Raw genomic sequence first — 12460 nt, 5'->3', positions numbered from 1 at the left:
TGCATAAATACATATAAGTTTAACATCATTAAAAAAAATCACAAATATGAATGTGGAGGTGGTGGGGCATCGGTGGGTAAGTGTATAGTGAGAGCCTGAAACATCTCCATCATCCGTTGCTCATGCTCCACCAGCATCTCCTCCATCCTCCTCTATTGCTCCTCCCTCTGCCTCGCCTACTCCTCCATCCTCCTCTCTTACTCCTCCCTCTGCCTCGCCAGCTCCTCCATCCTCCTCTTCTGCTCCTCCCTCTGCCTCTCCAGCTGCTCACTTTGCCTCTTCAGCTGCTCTCTAATGTCATGGACGACGATCTGTAGCTGCTGAACCTCTCTCTCTGCGATATCAGCTCGGCGTATGACGCTCTCGCCAGCGATGATGGATCAGGTGGAGGCAACTCTAGCGGGTGCCATGACCTTGGTACCATGGCCAAGCCCACGCACATATCCAGAACGGGTGCCAAGCACCTCACTCAGAATCTCTGGCTCACTCCGCTGAGTACCATCGGGAGTGAGCTGACTACGTAAGGTGTCCATCGCCGCCTGTAATAAAAACGTATGAATTTTCATAACAAATGATATTATTATAATTCAATGCAATTAAATTTTACAATGTAAGGATTTTTACCCAAATCTCACTAGCTCTAGGATGTACTCAAGATCCCGTCGCTTGCCGATGTGAGTCCCTCTGTAGAGGTCTACTTGTCCGGGCTCCTAGCCAGTGACGGAATCTCACTGTGCAATTAAAAGGATAATAGAGTTAATATAAATGCATGGAAAGAATATATCAACTAAATAATTACCATTAATTTCTTACCATGTCGTGACGAAGTTGTATAAATGACTCTGAACCAGCTACGTGGTTCACTTCTAACTTTCCCCTATTGTCAGAATTTATTTTGCTCCTCTTCTAAACACATTATTCATAATACATTATTATTAATTGTGAATTTAATTGTTACTTTAAGATATCATAAATATGTAAATATTACCTGAAAAGAATCAGACAAAATTCTATCACAGAGTATCCGTCAGTCGTCATGGGTCACGTGAGGCGGTGCGGACAATGCGCCCTCCTCATGGCTCATGTACTGCTTGTACCGCTTGTGTAACTTACTGTGGTATTCCTTGAACCGCTCCTTGATCATGTCGTCGACGGCATAGAAAATGTGCGAAACACTCAAATCCAAGTCAAATCTATCCTGCAGTTTCGTAAATAATAGATTAAAGTAATAAACTTATTAAGAAAATAACTTAACCGTAAATAAACTTTTGTAAAATAAATTTTAATTTGCTAACATTTACCTGAAGGCACTGACGGATGAGCTGCCGTACATTATCTATCACATCTGCCCAATGGGAGGTGGTGGGGGAGATTAGAGATCGGCATAAGACACCAACCTCTGACGTAAACAACCTGGCATTGTTCCCAACAGGTCTAATGCAGTCCTGTGGGAACTCTACCGTTACCCTACCCTTAGGCATAAGTCGCTCTAAAAGCAACCTATGCGTGGGTCCACGTCCTCGTTGGCTGGTCGACGATGCTGTTGCAAAAGAAATATGTAAGTAAGTCTAAACATAAATAGAAGTTATTAAAAGAAATATATGTCTAGACTTACATGCAGTACCCGGTGTATGCGCGACTGAGGCATTAGATGCCTGCAATGTAACATGTGACGGTGATGCTGTCTCCATCGCATCACGGGTAGAAGGGGTAGATCCAGTGTGCGAACAACGTGGTCTCCCACCTGGTGCCATCACTGAATATATTCGAACTACGAACTTATAAATTTAAATAATGTCAATACAAGTGGAATATACTAAAATATTATACAAGTAGTGTTGATGGTACAATGCATTTGTGCTTATGCTTAGAGAGATGATTAAAATGTGATTAGATTATTACACTATAATGCAAGCAGAATATAATAAAATTGTAAACTTTAATCTATAACCCTTGAAAAAATTCCATTACACATTGTCATTCTATATTAAATACATATATTTCGTTGTAATACGAAACAACTTTGAGGTAAACTATCCGAAGTACTCCCTGCGTAAGTTATCGTATGCTTCAAAAGCATATGTCATGTTGTGTGAAACACTCGACATTTTTACAACCAACATGCCAGTCATAATAGGAGAAATCTGGTCTCTTGGGACTCCATTCAGATGTGCAAGTGACAGAATCGGATCTTCCATATCTCCATCAGCTCTGGAATTCCTTTGAGATGGTATAATCTTTCATATGAGTCATTGTCGATATATTCCGTGGTACACTCATCGACCAGATCGGGCATCTCTTTGGCCCTACCAGAAGAAGATAAGACCATAACGTCCATTTGCAACAACTGATGAAGTATGTTGCGTGTTTCTGCTACGCTCTGGTTTGAGGAGGACATGATCAGAAATTGACTCTACTGAAAATGTGAATTATAAACAAGTCAATTAAAGGAATAGATCATGACTTCTAATTTTCACGTATACATGGAATACATATATTATTCGAATTGAAAAATGACATGTAAATCATGTGTACATTTAATAATCGTCGTCTGTATCACTATCGCTTAGGACTATTTCTTCTTCACCATCACTATCGCTGATCAGTATTTCCTCTTCATCGTCTGCAACGTCATCATCAATGAAACCGCTATCATCTCTAACAATGTCATGTATTATTGAGGCATCAACATGATTAGGTGGCACATCATCTCTGTCCAATTGCACCACATCAATATTAACACTTGAATCAGTCCCTATATGCCCAGATGGCATGTCTTCTTGATATGCTTGTTCAACCCTAGACGTTTCATTTTCCTTGTCCTTGCTATCTTCAACTTCTAGTACGGGAACTTCAAATACGTTCCTGGGCTTTATTCTCTACACCATGTGCCAAGAGCCGCCTAACTTGGTGTCAGCGAGGTAAAATACTTGTTCGGCTTGGCTGGTGAGGAGAAATGGGTCGTCCTTAAACCACTTCTGAGATAAATTTATGCTCATAAAGTAGTTGTTAGTCTGTATTCCAAACTTATTTCCAATGTCCCACCAATCACATTTAAATAAGTACACCTGCTTTCTCATACAATAACTCAGCTCAATAATATCCATCAAAACACCATAAAAGTCAATTTCTACCTCCTCATGCATTCCCTTCACAACCACCCCACTATTTTGTGTGGTCCTACACTTCTCACGTTCTTTGGTGTGGAACTAAATCCCATTTATAATAGAACTTGTATATCTAGATACATGTCTATCAGGGCCACACAACACTGAGTATAGTGCATCAGACGTATCCGCGGAGTTACTAGTGCGCAACGTCTTCATCTATTATCATGTATAGAATGTAATTGTTTAAGGATTTTCTTATGTTCAAATAATGTGCAATACAATGAAAATTCTAAGGGTGGTGAGATACAATGTGAAATGTTACACATTTTGCGAACCATTCTGAAAACTGATCCTGATGCATTCGATCATAATTTGTCGAGAATTGGGACTTCATCTCGTCGATGTGTTCGCTACACATAAATAGCACGTTATCAGCAAGAAACATTATGATCATCATATGTAGAGAAAACAATAATCGAGGGAAGACTTACTCTAAGTACGACTCTATTTCCTCACAATTATGCAACACTACGCCTTTGGTAGATCCCCATGGTCCATATCTTAAAACGTCGGGAATCCTAAAGGATGAACGTTATGTGCAAATACAGATATGAGTCCTTGTTCATGCTCCTACCCTTCATCGACATTTCGATCTTCTCGGTTAAATTTAGTCTTTATGCCACAGAGATACATGGAGCAAAATGTCAGGCACTCATTATCAATGTACGCTTCTGCAATGAATCCCTCCGGTCGTGCCTTATTCCTCACAAATCATTTTAGTGTGTGAAGGTATCTGTACACAAAACTACTATGTTATATGTATGAAAACATGGATATATGTAGTTTATGGAATGAATAAAAATTTCAATAGGTTCTACCACCTTTCGATCGGATACATCCAACGATATTGTATTAGGCCTGCAAGTTTTACCTCATGCGGTAAGTGAATCACTAGGTGTACCATGACATCGAAAAATGCGGGTGAAAATATTCTTTCAATTTTACAAAGGATTACGACAATGTCCTTCTCCAGTCATTTAATAACATCTACATTCAACGATTTCAAATATAAATTCTTAAAGAATATCCCCAACTCAATCAGCGCCACACTGATATCCTTGCTCAGGAATCCACGAATCGTAACCGATAATAGGTGTTGTAGAAGGATGTGACAATCATGACTTTTCATTCCTGTTAACTTATAGTCCGTAACGTTTACGCGCTGAGATATGTTTGACGTATACCCATCAGAAAACTTCACTGATCTCAACCATTCACATAAACGTTTTTCTCTAGTTTTGTATGTAGCAGGCTGCTGGTATTGTATATAAATTTTCATATGGTTGCAAGTGCAACTCTTTCCTTAAACCCATTGCTTGTAGATCCAATCGAGCCTTGAAACTGTCCTTTGTTTTCTTCTCTATGTTCATCAATGTTCTGAAGAGATTGTCACATATATTTTTCTCAATATGTATGACATCCAAGTTGTGTCACAATTTCAAATCACTCCAATAGGGCAACTAAAAAAATGTTATTCTTACTCCAGTTATAACCCAATACTGTACATTTCCTCTTCTTCAAGTGCGATGCCTTTCCAAATCTAACTTCTCCAATGTTACTTAGTTGTTGTATTACATCTTCTCCAGCTAGCTCTTTCAGGGGTGACTTATGATCTTGTTTGCCATCAAAGATCGTCTTCTGACCAACTATGATCGCTCGGAAGGAAGCGACGATGGCCTATATAACACATTTTTTCTACCATACTTCAATGACAATGAACAAGTCTCAATACCACATGTAAGACAAGTCAACTTTTCCTTCGTGCTCCACCTAGACAAATTCCCATACGCGGGGAAGTATTTATTGTCCACATGACCGCTACATGCATTCGAAATATCTGTCTTACAAATGTGTCATGCGTTTGTACACCTTGACTCCACAACTCGTTTAACTCATCTACTAACGGTTGCAAATACATATCAATGTCATTCCCAGGTGACCTGGGTCCAGGAATAAGCAATGACATCATGAAAAATGACTCCTTCATACATAACTAAGGAGGTAAATTGTAGGGCATAAGTACCACTGGCCACATACTGTATGAGCTACTTATATTACCAAATGGATTAAAACTATCATTTGCAAGACCTATTTAAACATTGTGAGAATCCTCTGCAAACCAGTCATATTGCTTGTCAAAAATTTTGCCAGACTTCAGAGTTCGCAGGGTGCCTCAGTTACTATCATCATGAATGCGTTTCTCCTTATGCCACCTCATATCTTTAGCCGTCTTATAGGGCATAAATAATCTTTGCAACCTGGGTTTTAATGGGAAGTACCTTAACACCTTTTGCGGAATTTTATTACGCTTGGCTTTCTCATACTTCTACCTAGACTATCTACATTCTGGGCACTCTTCAACATTTTCATGCTCTTTCCAATACAATAAATAATCATTTATACATGCATATATGGGGATGTAACCAAGGCCCAAGTCTTGCATCAAGGATTTTACCTCGTAATGAGACTTAGGCAATGTCTCACCATCTGGTAATGCTTCTTTCGTAATGCTTCTTTCAATAAGGTGAGCAACATGTCAAACGATTTATAACTTCAACGATTTATTGTCTTCAAATGAAGTAACTTTGTAAGAAAATTCAACTTTGAGAAGTTCTCACACCCTAAATAAAGTGGACGTTGCGTATCCCTCAACAACCTACTAAACTTTTCTGACTCGACATCACTCATAGTAGGAATATCTTGGCTATTGCTTGTCACTGTAAAATCAATATCCACAATTGTTCCCTTGAACACATCCCCTATGATATCTTGTATTTCGTTAACGTCTTCATCCTTGTCATTCGACATAATTGGGTCAGTAAAGACTTCAGTGGCCTCAACTCTATGACGGATATCTTCACCGTGATAGATCCACCAAGTGTAACCCTGGTCAATCCCAACTATGAACAAATCGTCCTCTACTTTGTCTAAAGTCTTATATATCATATTCTTACATTTTTGAATGGACACCTAATCCTATTCCTTAAATCTGTCCAATTTTGCACAAATTTCATGAACTCTTGAACCCCTTGTTTATACTCTGGGCCAAACCTATTCTTAGCTCGCATCTAACTCTTATCTATCTCTACAATGAAAAGACTAGAGTCAGTTTATGGAAATAGGTTTCAGATTAGGCTAGGTTATAGGTTTAGGTTATTTGTTTAGGTTTAGGGAATTGAGAATAGGTATAAGTTTAGGTTTAGGTTTAGATTAGGGAGTTGAGATTAGGATTAGGTGTAGGTTTAGGTTTAGGTTTAGAGATTTGAGAATACGTTAAGGTTTAAGTTTAGGAAATCGAGTTCGGGTTTAGGATCGAGTTTACGTTTGGGTTTTAGGTTTAGGTTTAGGTTTAGGTTTAGGTTATAGCTAGGTTATAAGTGTAGGTTAGGTTTAGGTTTAGGTTAAGGTTTAGGGAGTTGAGTTTAGGTTATAAGTTATAGGTTTAGGTTCTAGGTTATAGGTTAAGGTTTAGGTTATAGGTTAAGGTTTAAGTTTAGGTTAAGGTTTAGGTTTAGGTTATAAGTATAGGTTTTGGGATTTTAGAATAGGTTTAGGTTAAGGTTATAAGTTTAAGTTATAGGTTAAGGTTTAGGTTTAGGTTATAGGTTATAAGTATAGGTTTTGGGATTTGAGAATAGGCTTAGGTTAAGGTTATAAGTTTAGGTTATAGGTTAAGGTTTAGGTTTAGCTTATAGGTTTTCGGATTTGAGAATAGGTATAGGTTAAGGTTATAAGTTTAGGTATAGGAAATCGGGTTCAGTTTCGGGATCGGGTTTACGTATGGGTTTTAGGTTTAGGTTTAGGTGATAGGTTATAAGTGTAGGTTTAGGTTTTGGGTTTAGGTTTAGGTTATAGGTTTAGGTTATAGGTTTAAGTTTAGGTTAAGGTTTAGGTTAGGTTATAGGTTTTGGGATTTGAGAATAGGTTTAGGTTAATATTGTAGGTTATAGTAGGGAATTGAGAATACATTTATGGTTTAGGTTTAGGTTTAGGTTTTATTTTTTATGCTTCGGTTATAGGTTTAGGTTTAGGTTAAGGTTATAGGTTATAGGTTTAGGTTTAGGTTATTGGTTAAGGTTTAGTTTATAGGTTTATAGGTTAAGGTTTAGGTTATAGGTTATAAGTTTTGGGATTTGAGAATAGGTTTAGGTTTTAGGTTTTAGGTTTTAGGTTTAGGTTAAGGTTATAGGTTTAGGTTAAGGTTTAGGTTAGATTTAAGTTTAGGTTATAGGTTATAGGTTATAGGTTATAGCTTTAGGGAGTTGAGAATAGGTTAATGTTTAGTTTAGGAAATCGGGTTCGAGTTCGGGATCGGGTTTAGGTTTGGGTTTTCAAGTTTATGTTTAGGTTTAGGTTAGGGAGTTAAGATTAGGATTTGGTGTAGGTTTACGTTTAGGGATTTAAGAATACATTTAGGATTTAGGTTTAGGTTTAGGTTATAGGTTTAGGTTATAAGTGTAGGTTATAAGTTTAGGTTTAGGTTAGGTTATAGGTTAAGGTTTAGGGATTTGAGTTTAGATTATAGGTTATAGGTTATAGGTTATAGGTTAAGGTTTAGGTTTAGGTTAAGGTTATAGGTTTTGGGATTTGAGAATAGGTTTAGGTTATAAGTATAGGTTTAGGTTAATGTTGTAGGTTATAATAGGGAATTGAGAATACATTTATAGTTTAGGTTTAGGTTTAGGTTTAGGTTTTATGTTTAGGTTATAGGTTTAGGTTTAGGTTTAGGTTATAGCTTATAGGTTTAGGTTATAGGTTTATAGGTTAAGGTTTAGGTTATAGGTTATAGGTTTTGGGATTTGAGAATAGGTTTAAATTTAGGTTTTAGGTTTAGGTTAAGGTTTAGGTTAGGTTTAAGTTTAGGTTATAGGTTATAGCTTTAGGGAATTGAGAATAGGTTAATGTTTAGGTTTAGGAAATCGAGTTTGAGTTCGAGATCGGGTTTAGGTTTGGGTTTTCAAGTTTAGGTTAAGGTTTAGGTTTAGGGATTTGAGAATACATTTAGGTTATAGGTTATAGGTTATAGGTTATAGGTTATAACTTATAGCTTTAGGGAGTTGAGAATAGGTTAAGGTTTAGGTTTAGGAAATCGGGTTCGGGTTTGGGATCGGGTTTAAGTTTTAGTTTTCAAGTTTAGGTTTAGGTTTTGGTTAGGGAGTTGAGATTAGGATTAGGTGTAGGTTTAGGTTTATGGATTTGAGAATACATTTAGGTTTTAGGTTTAGGTTTAGGTTATAGGTTTAGGTTATAAGTGTAGGTTATAGGTTTAGGTTTAGGTTAGGTTATAGGTTATGGTTTAGGGAATTGAGTTTAGGTTATAGGTTATAGGTTTAGATTATAGGTTATAGGTTAAGGTTTAGGTTATAGGTTAAGGTTTAGGTTTAGGTTTAGGTTATGGTTATGGTTTAGGTTTAGGTTAAGGTTATAGGTTTTGGGATTTGAGAATAGGTTTAGGTTATAAGTATAGGTTTAGGTTAATGTTGTACGTAATAGGTTTAGGTTATAAGTTTATGTTAGTGTTGTAGGTTATAGGTTTAGGTTTAGGTTTTGGGATTTGAGAATACATTTAGGTTTTAGGTTTAGGTTTAAGTTTTACGTTTAGGTTAAGGTTACAGGTTTAGGTTATAGGTTTAGGTTTAGGTTAGGTTATAGGTTAAGGTTTAGGGAATTGAGTTTAGGTTATAGGTTATAGGTTATAGGTCAAGGTTTAGGTTTTAGGTTATGGTTTAGGTTTAGGTTTAGGTTAAGGTTTAGGTTTAGGTTTAGGTTATAGGTTTTGGGATTTGAGAATAAGTTTAAGTTATAAGTATAGGTTTAGGTTAATGTTGTAGGTTATAAGTTTATGTTAATGTTGTAGGTTATAGGTTATAGGTTTAGGTATTTAAGAATACATTTAAGTTTTAAGTTTAGGTTTAGGTTTTACGTTTATGTTAAGGTTATAGGTTTAGGTTTAGGTTATAGGTTTAGGTTTAAGTTAGGTTATAGGTTAAGGTTTAAGGAATTGAGTTTAGGTTATAGGTTATAGGTTAAGGTTTAATTTTTAGGTTAAGGTTTAGGTTTAGGTTATAGGTTTAGGTTTAGGGTTATACTAGGTTCTGCTCCAACAATTTCGAGCTAATACATAAATATGGCCTATCCAAAATGCTAGGCCCTCTAATGCTATCTGTAGGAAATGGACAGCTTCATTATAGTCATAATAGTGGTTTCCATCTTTTTAGGACCCCCGCTCAACATCTGGATAGCTCCAACGCACATCTGGGTCTGCTCCATCAATTTCGAGCAAATACATAAATAGGGTCTGTCCAAATGAACAGGTCACTCCAATACTGACAATAGAAAATGGACAGCTTCATCATGGTCATAACAGCGGTTTCCACCTTCCAGAGACCCCCTCTCAGCATCCGGATAGCTCTGACATACATTCGGGTCTGCTCCACCAATTTTGAGCTAATACATAAACACGGGCCTGTCCAAATGGCCAAGCCACCCATATTGCTATCCATAGGAAATGAACAGCTACTCATCATGGTCATAACAGTGGTTCCCACCTTCCAAGGACCCACGCTCAATTAAATCCTAAATTAGTTACCCATCAAAGGTTGGATAGATTGTAATACTTTCATATTTTCATTTGTTAGTCTACACCGAAAATCCGACAGTATCTCCCCATGCCTTTCCAGATAAGTTGATTTTATGTTACATTCCGATGTTAAATATCTAAAACAATGTGAAGATATTCGGCATTGAATACAGAACGGAAGAAAAAAATCTAGAGAGAAATGAGGAGATGGACCGCAGATCAGGCATGAACATTTAAATAAGTTATATGAAAGCATACTATCCATCTAACCTTGAACTGTCCAAAATGGGACAATTTGAGCAATTTCTATGCCACCAAAAACACACCATATCTATGTATGACCCTATAGAAACCCTCAAACGGGTAACTAATTATCTAACTTACAAATCACAATTATAAGTCACAACTATAAACTAACTAATCACAATAATAATTTAAGACAAAAAAATGTAATATACAAGCTCATTAAGGTTTGCAAGGACAATTTTAGGCAACAGAAGGCAATGAAATAAGTTTTTCTAAAAAGGTGGTTAGCATGTGGATCAAGTCAGCGAAAGTTAGCATCATTTCCACTATGGTATAGCTCACATGTACGCACACATGAGATCATTTGCCCATTGTTTACATACAAGTCAACAGACTAGCGACCATTTTTGAATTAGGAATATAGTCAATCAAGCAAGTCAGGGACTCTATGGCAGAGTTTTCTGAAAAAAGTAAACTGACCTGTGGGAGTAAATTAAAGGATTTGGCATTGATTTGGAAAATAATAGTCAACTGGTGATCATTTCAAAAAATCTATAAAGAGTTTTCAATTCAAAAGACTAAGCCATATGAGGTGGTAATGATGAGCACACTACAGTAAAGATAAGTACTTCTAGCAAATAGAAATTTGGAGGCCTATAGTAGTTCTAAAATAGAGGGAACTAATAAAGACTTTGTTTATTATTATTAATTTTTCTAAATAATGTAAAACCACATGGAAGGGGGAAAGGACATGAATCAAGAATATATACTCAAAATGTCCACTAAAACTAGATTATAAAGCATGACATGAATCACACATGTAAAACATATAGGGGCATATTGTGATAAAATAGTGTAAATTATAATCTATGCTACTGCATGCATATATACATGTGCATGTGTGCATGTATGTGTGCACCTGTGCATATATGTATGTAGTGTATGAGATTTGTTAAGACCACACTTGTGTACGATGGAGCCTAGATACATGCCACCTCATGTGTACAACATCCAGACCATCCATCAGATGGTCCCACCATGGAAGTGTCCTTGACCAAAAATCAAGATCAGTTGGGCTACCCTTTACAAAACTGCAAATGACCTGATTTTTCTTAGCTATCCTTTTGCTTGTAGGGGCTGTTTGATGGGTGGACTGACCTGATTTTTAAGATAGTTCATCTACAAGTTAGGACTTGGGACTCACCCAGATTGACTGGATATCAAACAAGTCTGCCACCTTGGCACATGGTGTACCATGAAGATGTCTCCCTTTTGCACTCATGTGCTTGGACAACATACATACACACACGGATATACATACATACACGTATATGTGACCTATGTACACAAACACCTACTGGCGCATGTGTGTGTGTGTGTTCACATATGCTGGCACCAATTTCTCAAAGAAAAAGGGTAACAAAACAACTATTTTCTACTATTATATAGCAAAAAACCTAATTCTAATATTGTTTCTCTATAATCTATGGATTTGTAGATCTATAAACAAAAAATAAATAAATCTAAATCTCTATTTGAGATAAATGAGTACCTGTCGGGGAAGATGTGAAGGGCGGGAGCTGCTGGCCGCACCAGATTTGGAGACAATGATGGTGGCAATGGAGACAATGCGCCAAGAGGGAGAGGGAGAGGGAGAGGTAGCACGACACAGGGAGAGGGAGATGGAGAGGGAGAGCTAGCATGAGACAGGGAGAGGGAGATAGAGAGGGAGAGGTAGCATGAGACGAAGAGGGAGATGGAATAAGAAACAAAGAGAGATGGTGCACGAGATTGGGGAACACACAGAGAGAGAGAGAGAGAGAGAGAGAGAGAGAGAGAGAGAGAGAGATTGGGGAACGAATAGAGAGAGGGAGGAAGATGAGAGAGCTGGAGCAAGATCGGAAGAGAGATAGGATTAGGGAACAAAGAGAGAGAGAGAGAGAGAGAGAGAGAGAGAGAGAGAGGAGAGAGAGAGAAATAGAGAAATTTTGGGATTTTTGGGCGCAGCTCTGTTTTGAGCGCCCGCCCAATTTTAGGCATGGATCTAGTATGGCTCTGTGGGCCCCACCATGATGCGTGTCAAACATCTAACCCATCAGTCAGATGCACCATCCCATGGTGGGCCCAAGGATTAAAAATCAAATCAATCTATGACTTGTGTGGGCCACACCACATACAAAAGTTGAGAGGGGTTACCCTCCATTAAAACATTCATAATTATTTTTTGGGCCCACATAGATGTAGTTCACATATCCAGCCCATGGATTATGTGTGTGCCACTTGGATGAGGGGTCATACCAAGTTTTAGACGCATCCAAATTTCAGGTGGGGCCCCACCAAGTGCATGGTTGATTTTTTGGATATCTCATAATTTAAAGGGGACCCATTAAATGCATGGTGTTGATGTTTGACACACATTATGGTGGGGCCCACATAGCTCAACCACATTGGGAGTTCTCATGAG

The 12460-nt window shown here is 37.6% G+C and overlaps 1 long non-coding RNA gene across 1 annotated transcript in view; it reads right to left on the bottom strand.

Moving 5' to 3' along the window:
* LOC131219191 (uncharacterized) overlaps nucleotides 1-1142 on the bottom strand; it is a 96590-nt gene extending 95448 nt beyond the window's left edge. Inside the window, exon 1 of the long non-coding RNA XR_009158039.1 lies at nucleotides 989-1142. This is a non-coding gene — a long non-coding RNA (uncharacterized LOC131219191). The remainder of the gene's footprint in view (nucleotides 1-988) is intronic.
* Between the last annotated feature and the right edge of the window lie 11318 nt (nucleotides 1143-12460).

The sequence above is a fragment of the Magnolia sinica genome, chromosome 11 (assembly GCF_029962835.1).
Source record: "Magnolia sinica isolate HGM2019 chromosome 11, MsV1, whole genome shotgun sequence".
Lineage (NCBI taxonomy): Eukaryota > Viridiplantae > Streptophyta > Magnoliopsida > Magnoliales > Magnoliaceae > Magnolia > Magnolia sinica.
This window is presented reverse-complemented; position numbering and strand designations above follow the sequence as displayed.